An 18,161-nucleotide genomic window follows, 5' to 3' on the forward strand; every position below is an offset into this window, starting at 1 on the left:
GGCTAGGAATAACGAGCGCATAGAGCTTTACATACAAATATCGAGCAGACGAAATAACTCGTCTGTTTGTTTATTGCGCTAGCCAGATATTACAGAAGAGTGGAAAATAAGGTGGTTCGAAGTAGTGCCTATCTCTGATACTAACATGACTATTGCGTTATTATGATTGTTTGTGATCATTCAATTTAATCCGTCACTGTGCCAAGATTTGCTTTTGCACGAACACACACACACACTCATTAGAAGAATCAACAGCAACACAACGACGATGCGGGAGCCGCTAACACACTTGTTTAGCAGTTCTATCGATCAGCACTTTCTGTCTGCTCTGTTAGCGAACTAACAAAGACGGACGGATGTAGGCATATCGATACGAATCTATATATCGCGCTTAGTCGAGACTCAGTATTAGTTTCACTCGTTCACAGCTAGCAATCCTGGTTGCTCCAGGAACCAACACGATGAACTTAATTGAAATCGAGTGAAGTGCAACAGCTCAAAGCAACTAAACTTCTTATTATGATGCTTTTTGAAAGGAATCTGTTGATGCAAACACCCAAGGACATAGGATCAAAGGTGTCTACGCAGTGAATCAGTATACCACTGTTGATGACCAAAAATGAATTTCATTGCGTGATCTTGTCCAATCTCTGTCTTTATGGCATGGAAATGTACGACTCTGATAGCACCATGGATTCTAAGAAAACAACTAAGGTTAGCGAAAGCGCTCGAAGGATAACCGACTCGGAATGACTTAGTGACAGTTTTAAGAGAGCTGTCTTTATTAATTCGACTGATCAGCACGTTTATTAAGGATCCGTTTTGCAAAGACAGCTTTTAGTGGTAACTGTCAAAAGCGTCAACAGGGAGTGTCACATGCGTACGACCAGGGAGGACAAGTAGATGTGTCATATATTATAAATATTCATTATATAATTGTATTATGATCAGACACAACAGCTTTCTCTGTCAACCAATACTATATGTTTATATGGGCTCGTGATGTGTAGGCTGGCTGTCTTTCCGTAGACAACGAGAAGCACTTGCCTCTCCCGCGGCGGATACAACAATGAAAGCCAACGAAAACAACATGAAGCCCATTGTTTGAATGCATACCCGTCTGCACTAGACGCCACACGAATAACCGACGACAGACCCAGCGTGTCCGACAGATCGTCGCCAATGTCACAGCAAGCGAATATAAATGCACTTCGTCGCCCTTTCTCGTTCTTCCATCTCGAGGTAGACGTTTCGCGTACGCACCCTTCTCGACGTATCTACCATAAACTGCTGCCGATCTAAGATCGAGTAGATGGCAAATAGTGCCAAAAAGTCAATCGGCGTAAGCCGCACACAAACGCAAGCCGATCGCAGGCGGTAGCAGCGCTCCCTACCGCCTCCCAGAGTACATCTTGTTGCCAAAAATTGCTATGATACAAATTTCTACAGTTAGACAGGCTGGCCCTACCAAACACAGTGAAATAGTGGCAAACTTTATCAACAGAATTAACAATAACGACGTCAACAGCGAAATCCATGAACAACTAAACTATGTACCAAGATGAGAGAAATCGAAAATTGATATGAACTACCGTTTGTTTTACGTATTTGCTTGTGCTTGAAAAAATCGTCACTTATTGCTTGGACGGCTTGCAAATGTAATGGCGCAAATTACGTAGTGGTCTTTGTTAGATGGGTTTTTGCTACAGCAATGAGGAGCTGCTGCTGCCACTGCTAGCAATAGCAAGTTAGCTAGCAGTCAACTAAAATAATTGAAATACGTCGAAAGGGTAAATACGGCCCGTAATGGCGCAAGTGTTTATTCACAGTATCCGATATGGACATCTGTGCTCGGTTGTACCACGGAATTCTATGGCTGCACTTAATTCTTGTTTGAAGGCGGAGAATACGAACTAACAAAGGGGCAATAATAGGCGCACTTAATCAAAATCTGAGGAAAATTAAATGTGCCATGAATACACGTGCAGGACTAGATACATTATGAATCCTCTGTCTGCACCATTGTTGTTGTTACGAGAGTAGCAGACGAACGGGACGGTGGACAACGCAGTTTCTGTAGAAAAAATAGAATATGCTGTGCCAGTCATAATTAGGATGGAAATTAATTAGGAAAGAAATTACGAATGCTACTTCTAAGTCTTCTCAAATTTGATCGAATATGCTTAGTATTCTATCAGTGGATTGTTATAAATCAGCTGGTCTGTAAACGAGCGTTGCTGGGGTGCTTTTGATCGACTCGATCCAGTAGACCTTTGACTGTGCGTGAACAAACAAATATCGGATTTATGTGTGAACAAAACGTATGTTTAACCATAACTTTAACATATCACGGTAGTCTTCTGTTATTGCGTGAACAATATCTAATGCTAATAACAGAATCGTAATGGCGTTAATATTGAGAAATCCGATTACCTAAACTAATGTGCCGTTCAATATCGCCTTTCCACGTGACCTAATGCTAGATCTAAACTAGGCAGTCGCTAACGTTTTGAATTCACGCGGAAAAGATCAACAGAGGAAGAACAAACTTGTTTGGGAGGGCCTTTAAGGCTAGTCCTACAGCCGTATTCGGACCCCTCGCAAAAAAAGTATGCATTTGTATTTTGAATGAAGCACTTTGAAACTGTGCAATTCATCTAAATCACTAGGCTGTTATACCCAGACAAAAACTGTCATAAGATAATTTGCAAACCTTGAACCTTTATACTACTTCTGCTTCACATTGTACTACGGATAAAGCTCTTTTCTGTCGTATTTTCGTTTCTCGAAAGACTAAAGGCAAAGACTTTTCACCTTTGACCTCCTGAGTCCAACGAACACTCAGCTCCACTTCGTTTACCTCCTGTTCTAGCGGAAAATGAAACGTAAACGAAAACGTCGATAGAGATGCAATAACGACTCGCCTTATGATGTATGTAATTAATGGGCGACCTTTCTGAGCAAGCGCAAACATTGCGGCTTTCCGCGTTTAACCCCGTCGGCATCCGATTTATAAAATCCTGATGCAAAAACCAACAAGCAGCCATGCATCATCGTCTTACCTGAAAACGAAAGTAAACATTTAGTATCGTCTACCCTATGCTTTTGGCTTACGCAATTATATAATATCTATTTTATTATGCTTAAAAATGTCCAAGAAAAAAATCTTGCCTTTACTTGTAAGATCATTACCGACAGAAACATCGGATAGCAATAGAAGCTCTCAGCAGTGAGGCGACAAGTGTGAAATTTCTAGATTGCCCTAGACGGCTCATACGGAGGTACCCTTATATGCAGAAACGTTATTGTTTTCGTTTTATGTTGCGTTCTTACAGTACACCGTAGTGCTAGCTGCTGCAAGCATATAGGCGAAAGCTTAGTGAAATAAAAAAAAAAATGAAGTGTCCCATTTAATTTCATCGGTTCTCCCCAACCTCATTGTCGCTAATAATAGCCACTATTGTCTATTTTTATTAATTATTAACGCACGCAATGAATCCAGGCAACGCAAGACTCGCTGGAAGCTATTACAATTATGATCATTCGTGCGGGTGGCGATTTTAGCCCCTGTCTTGTCTCGCCTTAATCTTCGTATCTCAGCGTGACCATCACTTGTGAGGGACGACAGACTAACTGGCAGGCTGCTCCAGCTATCATTGTTGTTCTTATCCAATCTGACAAAGGCTATTGCTGATCGAAACCATTTTCATAAACCGATAAGGGAAGCAGGCTACCCTGAAGGAAAACCACTGAATAAGATGGAGCTCATAAATTTAGCAGGTGAGCACGTTAAGTATTAATAATTTGTATGTGGCCTTCATTTCTCGTTGTGGGGGCAGTGGTTCATTTTTAGACGGATTCAGATATCGTTATGTTTGATGTTTGCAATTACTGCTCAGAACCTTTGGCAGCTGCGAACCTGTGGCTATGCTACATATCTTTGTTGGTGTGGTACGAGAAGAAGAGGGCTGATTGCCACGTGCTTTGTTTCGTATGGACACTTATTGCAACCACCTACTATTCGTACTACAAGTCTTGCTTCCTATGGGCTGTTGATAATAAAACGTCGATCGTCTGGTTGACAGCCAGACAGGTAGCCAATTGCGATCCACTGGGGCATTTGATCATTGGTGCTTGCACCTGTTGGGCAATTTTTGGATCAGATTTATTCGCCCACTTAAATCAACTGTTACAATACAACTTGATACAACAGCGGCAAGAAGAAATTGCCTGACAGTGTGACAAAGGTTTTCGGTGGCGTCACCAAACTGAGAGAACGACAACTGACTAATCGCAGCGTGCGTCGACAATTCAGGGAACCATTCTCGTCTGAATACATGATATCCGTTACGTGCAGACAGAGTTGCATGCTATTATATTTATATAAGCATAACTAGATATACAAAGGGGCTGCTTTATACATCTAGCTAAGCTATGCGTACACGAACTGATAGGTCAAGCCATGCAGCCCGCCACTTCTGACTAGGTCACAAAATACCTCAATAACTATCAACGGTGATCATCGTCATTAGCGTCATCATTGAAAACCTAAGCGAATCCACTTGTGTGTCTTTAGCCTGTAGCTGATGACGTCCGCATTGATCTATATATAATTCGACCTATCTAGACAACGTATAGGGACGATGACAGACCGCTACGTGGTGAAGTGCGTCATGCACTGTCGAGAAGCATTCTATAAAACCGATGAAATGTAATTAGTCTCATCGTTGTTTGATGACATCCCGAGCGTGATGTGATGGGCGCTATGTCCAATTCATGTATAATTAGTAATCTGTTTACAGTCTGCCTATCTATTTGCTCGCCGCCATCAGCCCTCGTTTCGCAGCAGGAAACGGAGTCTGAGATGGAGATTGTTCGGCAATCGACGCCCACACGAGCGAACCGGGCACCACGTTTCCGACCTTGTTCGGTGCAACAACAGTAGTATTTCACGGATATACTGTATAATGGATAGTTATCAGTGATGTCGCGGTAATACTTTTTCTTTTTCCATTTCACAGATGGTTCCCTTTTCTCAGTTCACCTGTTCCACGACTGAGGATATCTCGGGTCCGTTCGATAACCAGTTCACTGTGGCGTCGCCGTCAAGTCCGATGACGGATCTTTGGTCAAACAGACGGCAAACCGAGCAGCAAGCGTCCAGACGAACATGGAGCAACACCCCCGCACCACCTACGAGATAGTGGCGACAGCGTCGGCAATCGGACAACAGCAACAACAGGCCAAAAGCACAGAAAATACAGCTGTTCGTTGTTGGCTAGCTGCGAGCAGTACTATACAACGCAATAGGTTTGGCAGCCACATTGCGTGAAACCGCAGTGATGAAATGATGTATAGGTCATAACATTGGGCCGACTACGTTGGGGGCTATTAACAGTGATGACCACAATGACCTAACCCTACGAACAGTAGAGTTCGGCCGTTTTCGTTTATTGTTTTCCGCCTGATCCTTACTCAACACAGTCTTCACATAGCAAATTGAACTACGATAGCGATAACACTATAGTTATCACAGCATACGTGCGCTGTGGAGCGTCCTCTCTTGAAAATCTGTCCAGTCGTAAAATATAATCCAATAAATTCAACGACACTATACAATATTTTACATAGCTACTTAATGTCGCTGAACATCGATCTTAATTACGTTTGGTTCATTGCAGCAGCATCTACCGAGCCGATTTTATCTATAAGAACTTGTTCAAATCCTGTTTGCTTCTTTGGCTATCGCTGCTACTTGTCTATGAGCCCGTACGAGGAGCCGAGTGCATGACGGTTGTGTTAATCTCCTATTAATACTACGTACATCATCTTGTCACTCGAAATGGCTGAAAGGTCTATTCGGAACATGTATATGTCTATATTTTTCTCGACGACAACAAGAATTGTGTCCAAAAGTGAAGTAGAAACGTTTCACGCTTGTTTCTGCTAAGATCCCACACAGTTGTCCTCGTGGGTTAGCAGCTGCATAAGCAGCACCAACGTTCGATCGATACTCGTGGTATTACCAGCGTAGATGCTGTTGCTACCACTGCTCTAGTTATTGTTGTCAATGTTGAGCAAAACGAAGACATGCCGCCGACAAGAAGTACCGCCTTCAAGGAACGAGTATCCTGAACGATTCAAAACAACAGCCCCAACGACAAAAACAACCAGAATAGCTAGGCAAAGAACGCATTGATTTTAGCGGCAGACAAACAAACCGACCCAAAAAATATGATCATCGATTTATAGCCGCGACCGTACCGCTGTAACGTCTGCGACGTAACATTAATGTGAGTGAAGGCTATTTTTTCATTAAACAACACCTAGTCCTTAAATAGTGATAGCGATGGAAATGACTAGATTATAGATCTAGATTCTTTATGATCGGCCGTATGCCTACATACAGCCTAGCGCCGTCCGTGCCTTTAGCTGTTTTTTATCCGTCTTTTAGGCTCGCGCCAATTCTCGGTTGACGATTCGTTGCAAAGAGGCCATACATTGGCTGTTGAAGTTTCGTTATGGTGGGGATTTTATCTGGCGGGGATCTTTACGATGGGAGTGACACCAGTTAGACTGGAACACTTACAGATATCACAGTTTTTATTAAACAGTTATCTGCAAATAAAAGAAGGAATATACGATTTCGTGATATAGCCCCGAATTAATCGCGATGGATGGTGATTATATTAAATAAACATGACCGTAAGAAATTACACTTGTAATACCGGCGAAACGCCGTGTTAAAGTAAAGATTCGTTTTGATACAGCTCTACGAACAACTTTTAAGCCTGATTTAGATGCCCGAAATTGTATATATTAAGAAAAGTGTACATATATATAGTAGTGATAATTAATTCTAGTTTACCTACAGAACTGATTGAAATGGGGGGTGTATATTTTATATCATATTTGAATGGTACTATCAGCTGCTGGGTTGGCTTGGTGTGCTCTTCTGCTTCGCTGAATAGTTGGTGTCTGCTCAGCAGCGACGTAGTTATTAGTACAGATTTTAGAAGCTGTTGTATGAACATCCGGGCAGAAAGTTTTTGTATACGATCCAGCCATATAGCACAGATGGCCTGCAAAAATTGATTGCTGTAGTAGTTGATGGCTAGATCACTGGGTTGGCAATGCGCCGGCGTCTGCCCCGCCGTAGATATTGTCGAAATTTTCCCTAAACACGCGTTCATCTATCCGCCAGTATAAGTAGCATAAAACTGCTGCTTTTACTGTGGCACGGATCACATGACGTCGCTCATCTGGCGTCGTGCGATATCAGCGTCACACGTTTGGCACTGTATTGCAAAAGCGAACGATGACGACGCTTGGGGCAATGACAAACGAACCTTTCAGTATCTTGAATTTGTTACCGGTCGATATTTTAGACGACTGTTAAGTGATCTACTCTGAAGAACTGGTTTTCCTTGATTTAGCTTGTAAACAATGCCACCGTGATTTTTCATAAAGATGATCGGACCACAAATGCGACATAAAACGAAATAAATATATTACATACGTCGACAGCGACTTGCCTCTGGGATAATCGAAATAGCAATACTTTCAGAGATAAAACGGCAAGCCTGATTGGAGTGATCAACAATGTTATACACATCAGGAAAATATTACGTGGAACGGAAGAAACAATATTTCTTAGCCGGAAACGCTATGGTACACGTGTATGGCAGCTACATGCATCATGTGCTAAGCTCACGTGGCCGAAAGGGCCTCACTGACATGTTATAACATACCACTTTAGAACATGATAAAACAGCAACCGCAGTAACAACAGTTAACCTGTCGATCAGCAAAGGCCAAAAAACCTACTTTGCTCTTTGTTTAACCCAGGTTCGTAGTAACCTTCAGTCATCCCTAAAAAAATTGCCAAAATCGATATGCTTCAGCCGAGTTTTGATGAATGCAAAGAAAAAATGATATTAATTATTATTATTCTTCTTATAAACTCCTAAAAAGCGAAGGAAAATGATTCGGTGAGCCCTGTTGTCAAATCCAATACACTAAATTATATCGATGCAAAATGTAAAACATTATTGACTAGTAAAAATTCAAGAAATAAGCCCACGACATAAACTAGAAATGTAATTGAATAGCGCATCCATAATAAGAGACTGATACTCTGGTTTCACACAAATACGAAACATTTTACTTACCTACAAAAAAAGCAGACAGAAACCTTGTATTATTTCTTTATTGTCTTGCATTCGACAACATACGCAATTCTTTAGCTGGAAAACACAAAGATCAGGAAAAGCATCGGGTCGAGGCAAAGTTCCTGCGACTGTCATCAAAACGATCGTTAAAGTTAATTACATTTTTTCTAGGCTGCTAGCCACGACGGCTAATAAAATGACGCGAGACGAAGATTTCCAGAATCTGAAGAAGTTATGCTCATCCTCAAAGGCAATAGTCCATATTGCCTCATTCGCATACCAGAATTGTGAGCAGAAGGCCTCAGAGCTATCGTTGAGATTAGCTTCGGAATTTTGCTAAAAGGAACAGCCTGCTGTCAGATAGCCACGAGGGTTTCAGGAAGCATTGGTCAGTACTGTATAATATGAAAATCGGATGAGACAAATTGCAATCAAGAGACATTTCATGTTGAAACATATTATGTTTCCGTCATGTCTTTTGAGTCTTAAGTTCAGCCGCTTCCGAGCATATCAGATGCAGGATCTCAAGTGTTTTAAATTGTCGGACAGTAAATATCAAGGCATCCTGTTTGCCGTGACTGCCGGAGCCCCGCAGAGGTCTATCTTAAAACCTTCGCTTTGGAATTTGCCGTGCGACGAAGTTCTGTGTATACTGGACCCTCCTATATAATTGCATACGGGTATGACTTTGCGATAACGGGATGGGCGCGTACAGCGTAGACACTGGAGTGCAGGATAAACCAAACGCTAGCAGAAATAGCTATCTGGATGAAAGAAATCAGCCTGAGATTAGCGCCGACAAAATCTAAGAAAGTGCTTATAATAATGCGTCAACTCCTTCGACTTCAATTCCTAAGCTAGCAATCAAAGGTACGTCAAAGGTACGTAATACTTAGGAGATCAGCTAAACCAGGCACAAAGCACACGAACGACGTTGTACTCAAAACTATTGGAGTATCAGCGAACGTAGCAAAAATAGTGCTAAACGTCCGTGGCTTAAGAATGGAAAGAGAAGATCGCTGATGACGGTAGCATTCTCAATCGCCCAATTTAGAGTTCCACTCTGGACAAGGCCGGATTTAACCCAAGACCCTCTACCGCAGGCTTCTTCGAAACTCCTGACATGTAGTTAGTATGGTAGCAGCCGTCGTGCTGGTATCTCATAGAATATAGAAACTAAAAGCCGACCTATAACGTGGGTGGACCCGACAGTGGACGTAAGGAAAGAATCTCTAAGCGAACGCTAACATGAATAAGCTGCTACTCTTTTCCACGCTCGAGATATCATGCTAGACATTAAAAACTGGCTGGAAGATAAACCATCGTTATGTACCTACGTAACTATTTACAGGGCACGGACAGCGTTAATACCTTGGCGAATAAAATTTTGGAGCGTACTAAAACGATTTTCTTTAACGCAGAAGCAAAAGAAGCCTTGACAAAGCAAAGGGGTTTTGTGCACTGCATATGTACATCGCCAAAGTACTGGCGCAGCTAGGGCACACCTAGAGCTAGAAAGCTTTCTACAGAAAATATCAAAGTTCTGAACAGGTTCTCACAAAAAAGACGGAAATTAATATGTCGGGTGTGAAAGCAAGATGGAGACACTACAACCCTATCCATTTAAGACTTAACCCGTCTGGTACGAAGGAGAATCTGATTGAAGTAACGTTGGCCTGTTGGACCTGGTCGTGCAAGCTGCCTCCTCAACCAATTCCGGATTGATTCGAAATGGAGCAACACTAAAAATTAACAGATAGTGGTCTCCGCGGAACGAAGTTCAATTTTAATGGCTAAATCCCACGTACAATTCACACGAAATAGCCCCTACCCTGATGGTGTCCGGCAGCTAAAATTTTCTTATAAAAAAAACATTTCACGAGTGACATGATCCAAGGCAGTTTGCAGTTGTCAGGTTTAAAAACCGTCACTAATCAACTGTGCAGAGTAGGCAAAACTTCGGCGCTGTCTGATTTATTATGTTTCAATACTGCTATATCATTTATGAGGAAATATCGAAACTGGAAGTGTGTATATTCTGCCGGATTAATTGGCACGCAATCGTCTCACGACTTTGCCGATCGTCTTTATAAACACATGTGTATGTTTACACATATATATTAATGCTTGTTGGATGGTTTTCAATCAAGCCTTCGTTTTGCGTTATACTCTCCTGTTTTAATGCTGTCTTTTTTTTTTACAAGATTGATCGACTTCAACGATCAATCAGTGGGACAGAAAATATATTCATCATACGACCTAGATTACCATCATATTCGCATTAACAGTAAGTATACTTTGCAATAATTTAATTGGACGTTTTATTTTGTCGCGCTCTAATATTTGCCCGTCTACGCGTTGGTCTTTGTCAAGCCGGTGCCTAAAAGCACTCGGGTACTAGTTCATTTTAGTGATGGACGAACAAGCCCAGTCACGAACTATCTTCAGTCACAAAAGACGCGCGAACAAATAACAAGTCATCGTTTTAAATAGAAAAAATAAGAAAAAAGTAGAAAAGAAAAATTAATATATCGCGTATAGTCATGTAAATTCATGCCCGTGCTAAAGCGCTACTGAAAACAAACAAGGAAGTTAACTGCACTATCATAGTATGACATTATGATATTTTTTGCAAATCAAGCTACAAGCCAACAGAAGTCCTCATCACTGATTATAGTGTACCTGCAAGTTTATTATAGAATAAGTTTTTTTTTATTATTTATTTTATTATTTTTTCTTTCTTTCCTGCATCATATGATATGTTCATTTCGTATGCACTAATAATCGTTTATATATCGGAGTGAACCCAGTGCTCATCCGGCCTCTGATCTCTACGTTTTTAAATAATTCTTCTTTCTTTCTTGCTGCCGTACATCACAAAACGTCAGTTACGTATCGTCGTGGTTAATAAACTGATTATAATACTGAAAAGACAATGAAGATGAAGCTGACAATTCAATGACAATTCGACGAGAATTACATGGCCAATCAAATAAAAAATTAATAAGTACAACAATATGATGTGTACATGAATAATTACGGCGCATACCTAATAATAACCTGTCATATTTTCATTAATAATTACTCCTTGTCTTCATCAGCTTGCGGGTATTACTTTCCTGTAGATATCCTTCAGTGTCCCATAAAGCAATTCGCCGCCTCAAAACTATACGGATTCACACGCTCTCTTCTCCACTTCATATCAATGTGTATAATACAATTTATGTATCAGGCGTCTATCATTAACCACTGCCATGAGCTCCGCGAGATCCTGCTATAGTGACACGATACAATGTCGAGTGACAGAAGAAGCTGTGTTCATATACGCAGCATGTTCCCGGCTAGTGATTGAGCGCCGTTCAAGTGACGACGATGATGAATGAGCTCTCTGCAGACTCCGACAAGGGACCATGAAGGCGTGACGTTAAAGACCGTTAGTTCCGACGCTCTGAGCATTGGATATGCAGAAGCCCAGTAGCAGTATTGTAATCAAGAATAAACCCCACGAAAAAACAGACAGAACCACTGTCACGGGTAGGTTTTGCGTCCCCATACTGACATTCAGCCCAACGAAGCTCAGCATAAATCTGTAAAGCAACAACATGCAGTAAAGTGCAGTAGCCCAACACGGGTCGCTGGAAAATAAATGTACGTTCACGTTCAAATGATTTACTTCGTCGACCTTTCGTCTTTCTTCACATGTCTTGTACAGAAGAACTGCACGCAGCTATTCGTTTATCCGAACGTGCATTTCTCCTTCTCACCATAGTCTTTGTTGATTCTCTCAGACCTTGCCGTTCTTTCTAAGTAGTTCACCTTGGCGACACAAGCGAATCAAGGCAAACGAATGATTTCGTTGCTACCATTGCTGGTATTGTTTGATATTGTTGTTGGCACACTTTATGGCAGCGAGTTAGTCCGACGGTATAGGACCCACCGTCTGGATTACAGGAGAGTTTCTACTGCCGGCTTTTAGCACCAGTTTTTCTCTCTCTCTCTCTCTCTCTCTCTCTCTCTCTCTCTCTCCCTCTCTCTCTCTCCCTCTCTCTCTCTACCTCCCTCACTCCAGTGATAACAACGCTAAAACAGCTGGGTGGCTATACCCGCCCTACTGCCTACACGGCTATTAGTACTGTAGCGAGACCCAAGTATACGCGTGCTTACTTACGTATTGCTTACAGATCACTATGATAGAATAAAATACTGGCACCGAGTGACCACTGATCGACCGTTTGAACTAGTGTTTGATTGGCGATAATAACACACAAAGACACGTCTTCTGCAGCAAAAACACACTCCCTGTTGGAAATTTGCTAACTGGCTGTTAGCCGTTTATGGTGCAACTGCGATTTGTAAACATTGGCCTGAAATGATCGACAGAGGGCATGTAACGGGGGCCGGTCCTGCTTATAAATGCGCGGTTAGTTGCAGTAACAGCAATAGGGTAAGTCGCTGCTACTATACGACAATAAAGAAAATTAATCCTTGTTCATGACTAAAAATAATAATTATTTTCCTTGCAATTATCATGCAGTTGTATGGATCAAGATCAGAATAGAACGACCAAATCAGCTCAGCCTATTGCGACCACGATGCCCAAAAACAGCAGCTACAGACAACAAAAGTCGCGCATCAAAGCGGCGTTCCCTTGGAGATCGGATGGGCGAAATTCAATGACACGGAAACAAACTGCTCGCCGTGCTGGTTGTGACGCACCAATAAGGTCAACCGCCCGAGAAACACCGACCCGATAAATAAGATCTCGACCAATACACACTATGCTACAAGGTCGCAGTAAATAACACGCAGGGAGAAATAGTAAAAGGTCTAAACCAGGACGTCGGCCCCGAAGCAAGACCGGGGCAAATTTTATAGAGTTGGACGGCGAAAAAATAAAGGCAGATATGTAGGAAGTTGCAGACAGCCTAGGTTAAGGCGGGAACGTAGCGATGCAAGAACGGCCGACGGCCCACCATTTACGATGATGTATCCGTGTACGCTCGTTGTGTTACATGATAATGTACGATTCACGCAGTCTACAGGAATGCTGTACATTATCCATACATGTATATATGGACTAATACTGCTAGCTCTATAGAACGCTATTTTCAAAAGAGCAGTCTGTCTGACTATTGCTATGGCGTCGCAATGCATTTTCCTCGTTGCGGTGGCTCCTTTTTTCCGAAATGGTGCACGATCATGCCATGTCAGTAAGTTATTTTGGCTGATGGTTATATTATTTTAGGAGAACGTACACTACTGAGACATAATTTGTTAAAGTTTTGTTGTCCATTATTGCTGTGGTTGACACGTACAGTGACACGCTGTTTTGCTCAGTTCTGACTTCGCTGAAGTTTAAAAAAATAACAAAATGGAATGAAAGCGAATCAGTAAACGTGTAAATAGAATAAATTAATAGTCTTATGAACGCGAGGGTCGGTACACAATAATAAAGACAAACAAAGTTCAATTTTGATCATTGATATGGCTGTTAACGTGGTCATTTTCAGAGATTGTACACTATGCTGTACCTTCGATATACATATTATTGACCTATATCTCTACAGAACCTATACGATATAGATGCTACGAGTCCCAGCAAAATGATAAAGCTTCAACCGGGTGCCGCACACTGCTGTCGATCTCTCGATTCTCCTTAAACTAATCAAGGGAATTTAGCTGCAAAACTGTATACTTGTCTTGAGATAATCAGTATCTCAGAACTGTAAAATTATAATAAAATGAATAATGGGTAAGTCGACCGCAAAATATCTGAGAACTGAGCATAGTTGCACATTTATAAAAGGAACGAGATGTGAACATTCTTGCGAAATGCACGCGACGGGCACATAGCCTCTAGAAGCTTCGCCATCGTGCACTCCGGTCGAGATCGCTACGAACATTTCAATGCTATTCGATTGTAAACGAAAAGTAGGTGACCTACATTATTTAAGAACTGTGAAGTAAGAACTATTTAAGAACTCGACATTGCGAGGCTATATCAAATCGTCAAAATAATTAGTTGATAAGGGAACAAGTCATTTCGTTGTTGGAAGCTTGAAGTAAGCCTGAAACAGGCAACACAATAAATGTAAAAATAGCATATAAACAATAATGTTGGTCTCTCTAGACAACAATTAGAATACGAAGGGCCTATAATCGCTTCCTGGCTGATCAGTGCCAGTTTCCTATATTATTTCCTAGATATTAAATATGTAATCTAAAAAACGTACTTCACTAATGTAATACTAACATTCTACGTTTTGTTGCTATTATCGTTTTTTTTTTTCACCTACAATGACAGTTGAGTTCATGATTGGACGTGACATTTTTACCGATTCAGCAAGAGAATTAAGCAAATGTTTGAAGAGGCCACGCGCAGGTTATTGGCGTCTAAGGACTGATGCCATAACATCATAGGCACTTAAGAGCACAACTTAAGGTTAGACTTCTTTTTTCCATTTCAATTAATTACAGTGCATTGTTGAAAATTATATAAGTCAAAAGAAAACCGGTGTCACGTATTATCAGTTAGCATTATCGAGCTATCGTGACATCGGCAACTTGAATTGTCATTGAAACGAGGGATTAGGACATGGAAGTACCACTAGTCTTCTTTGCCAGCTCTGATTTAAAGTATGCTTGTATTAGTTGCTAAGCAACGTTCATACATAGTGGGTAAAATCTCCACATTGTCAGACGAAACTGTGAAGTCAGTTAAACCTGGTCTGTATCAGGCATTAGCCCATAGACTCCCTGAACACCATCAAACACCACAGCAATTGTTATAACAAAGTCTAAAGTGGATCCTTCATTTCTACCGATAAACTAAATTCAAGTTTCTAACACCTTCACCGAAGGGGATAAAGGACTCAAACATGACCCATTGTAATGACCCTACCAAGAAAACTGTTGTAACCACAATCATGTTCATATTATACCTCAAATTGTATTAGCATGTTTTGTTTTTACAGCTAATTAACTAATTACTAATTAAGTAATTAACAGCTAATTAATTTCGTCGGTTTGAGCGTCTATCAAAGGCGCAGACTACGCCCATAACTAACTAATAACTCACGTATCTGTACAGCGCCCCTCGCTGCATTAATCTCCACTAGCGGAACGGTTGCCGACTGGTAAAACTAAGTGCCGATTCGAAAGGTCCACTAGGGCCGGACAACAACCTATGGTCGCAACAAGCCAACGAGCAAAAAACACGCGAAGCGTCGCCATCGAAACGACGCGTTCCCCTCATTTGCGTCGTTTGCTATAAGTCGGCATTTCCAAATTAATCGATTATCTTGACCTGTTTATTATCATTCTTTTTCTCGATATAAAGTACACGCGACCTAACCCCTAGACAGGGAAGGATGTAAATGTGGACAACGACAATGTGTTTCTCGTTAGCGAGCTATCAATGCAGATCGATCTCCCGTGATTAGTAGTTAGTCACAGTCGACGTACTGCCAAAGTTGTTATTAAGTAATGCGATGCGTCGTGTATTATTTATCACTTTACTGAAGAAAAACTTAGGTACTGAATAAAGTGTATCGCATAATAAATTTTCAGTGCTTTTTACTGTAGTAAAAATTTCAGTAATTTTTTTACTGTAGTTGAGTGTATATATATGTAGAAACAATTCAGGGGTAATTAGTTGTCAATGCGGGAATTTGAATTCAGCAAAGCTTCTGCTTTGTTACTGCCGCTAGGGTACGATTATTGTTGAAACAGTTAGCAACATTCAATTAGGAGTTGGTATCAAGGTAACAATTATACGATTATCGGATTTCAATATCTGATTAGGGGTGCACTGATGTTCTATTCGATGGCATTACCCGTCACATTTCAGAACGTTCCAGACAGATGCTATTCACTATACTTTTTAAAGGAACGATCGGAACCTAGCATAACGCTTCGATCGGCCCATTGTTTAATAATCTCTCTGTTTTTCAGAGCAGGAGGTCTCTTTCTCTCGCCCGTTGGATGACCATGGACCTCATCACTTCAGTAGTTTCAGCTGTTCACTTCCATACAACAACATCGTTTCGCCACTATCTTCATTTCATTGACTATACTCATTTATATTCGTTTAAAAGTTCTTCGACACGCGTTGAGACCGCAACCAAACTTGTCAGGGGTCTGCCTATATATGTATACGTGTTCAACGATTAAAATCATGCCAATACCCACAAAATAATGCGAGTCAGGTTTTTATCGGGTGGTTTGGGTCGAAATCGATGGGAAATTTAGCAAGCGATTAACGAGTACAATCACATCGACTATACACAACAATACAGTGGGCTACTGCCTAGAATCAATATTTAAAGGTGATTTTTCTACTAGTTGGATAGAAAGGGAACGATCGAACGCACATACTAAGATGGTGCCTAATGTATAGAAAATACCTAGCGGGAGGTCACGATGCGCGTCACCTCGTCCATCTTTACCTCCTTCGGTTCAATTCTTCGAATATGTTGACAGCGTGCTAATCGACTCGGCCTCTGCGGGAGATGCCTGTATCGGAGCCACTGAGTTAAGTTTATCGATTGTTTCAATGGTGACCATCGAGTGTTTGTTGCATTGTTGACCACTTACAAACCACTGTTCATTTCTGTCTTGATGACGGACATAACTTGGTCGTATTGACAACGAAAAGGACGCCAAATTTGTTAAATTCTTGTTAAAATTTTTCTTGGTACATGGTTCGAGACCAAGAAATAGATTCAGTTGTGACGAGCATTCACGACCGTCATCAATTATTCAGTTGGTGAATAATTGATGACGGCCAGCCGCGGACACGCAACTAACCTATATAGTAGCCAGTAAATAGTTTAATGGTGGTGAACCTTAGAAAGCAGTGAATACGAGCGACAGTTTTGTAAACTCGGCATGTAACGGTCACAAAATATACGTAGATGACGAATATGCCACTCTAATTATAAATAATAATAGTAGTTGCCGCCGCGTTAATTATCTGTCTATGCCTTGTACTTTCATTATTATCCGGTCGATTATGTGGTACGCCTGCATGTTTATACGAGGATCCAGGTGCAGCGCGTTGCCTGCGATTACCCTTTGTGGCTACATCTTCCTCCTTCAGTCACTGAAACTGCTTTGATCAGAGTTACAATAGCATTATTGATACGTTGACTGGCGATGATTTTCCTTTGAGTGTTATTGACAACTTGCGATTTGTATGGCAGCATCATAGGTATTCGTATAAGGAGCCTGAGTCGGTCCACCAAACGTACCCTCTCAGTGCGACCGGCATGTACCTACATGTGTGTCCGCTTGCATATTTTTCCGTTCAAGCGTATGGCAGTAGATTCAGATGCAACACCGCGCTACGAAACCGCCATAATCATTTTTCTTTCCAGAGCGAAACCAAACAGGTGAAGGTACACACAAGCACACTAGGGACATTAAGCTGAGCAAAAGGATCTGGCTTATGGCAACTCATTCCAGTTAAGTAATAATATGTTTGTTATTCAAACGATTTGACCTCCTGAATATTTGCGTGCCTGCCCTGAGCCGAACTAAATTTGACCCCGCTGATCAGTGGAATCGATCAGATCGTTCACAGCCAGAATCGGCGTCTGCTACACCCCCGGCCTGACCACCGATGGCTGCTGTCATTGACTAGGCAAGCAGGAACAGCAACAGCAGCAGCAGCTCGGGGTGTGCGACGTAACCAAAATCGCCCGTAAACATAAATAGAAATCAATAAAACATGATAATGTGTTGGGCGACGAAGACACCTACTAAGACAGTGGCATCCGCTGCTGATAGAAGGCAAAAAGGAAAATAGGCGTAGTTCGCAGTGGATCCGATTAATGCTATTGTTGTTGTTGCTGTTGTTCTCGTCGTCGTCGTCGTCGTGTGTTGTTTCTGGACGTCTGCTGTTGTTATTGTTGTCGATGTGTACTTTTTCTTATTCTACCAGAAAAGTAAAAAATAGCGACAGAAATTGGCCGTTATCGATAATATTTT

At 41.5% G+C, this 18,161-nt stretch overlaps 1 protein-coding gene and 1 long non-coding RNA gene across 13 annotated transcripts in view; one reads left to right on the forward strand and one right to left on the reverse strand.

The window, feature by feature from the left end:
- Positions 1-18,161, reverse strand: part of LOC111265522 (uncharacterized) — a 126,324-nt gene that overhangs the window by 39,497 nt on the left and 68,666 nt on the right. The window lies entirely within an intron of this gene.
- Positions 152-16,588, forward strand: LOC111265528 (uncharacterized). 8 transcript variants are annotated; one of them, XR_015313094.1, is made up of 4 exons: positions 152-714; positions 5,022-6,293; positions 14,476-14,613; positions 16,125-16,588. It is a non-coding gene; the product is annotated as an uncharacterized LOC111265528 (long non-coding RNA). The 8 variants fall into 8 exon arrangements; XR_015313096.1 differs by having other exon boundaries at positions 16,130-16,588; XR_015313095.1 differs by lacking the exon at positions 16,125-16,588 and adding an exon at positions 15,262-15,733.

Source organism: Varroa jacobsoni, unplaced genomic scaffold (assembly GCF_002532875.2).
Source record: "Varroa jacobsoni isolate VJ856 unplaced genomic scaffold, vjacob_1.0 scaffold_979, whole genome shotgun sequence".
Classification (NCBI taxonomy): domain Eukaryota; kingdom Metazoa; phylum Arthropoda; class Arachnida; order Mesostigmata; family Varroidae; genus Varroa; species Varroa jacobsoni.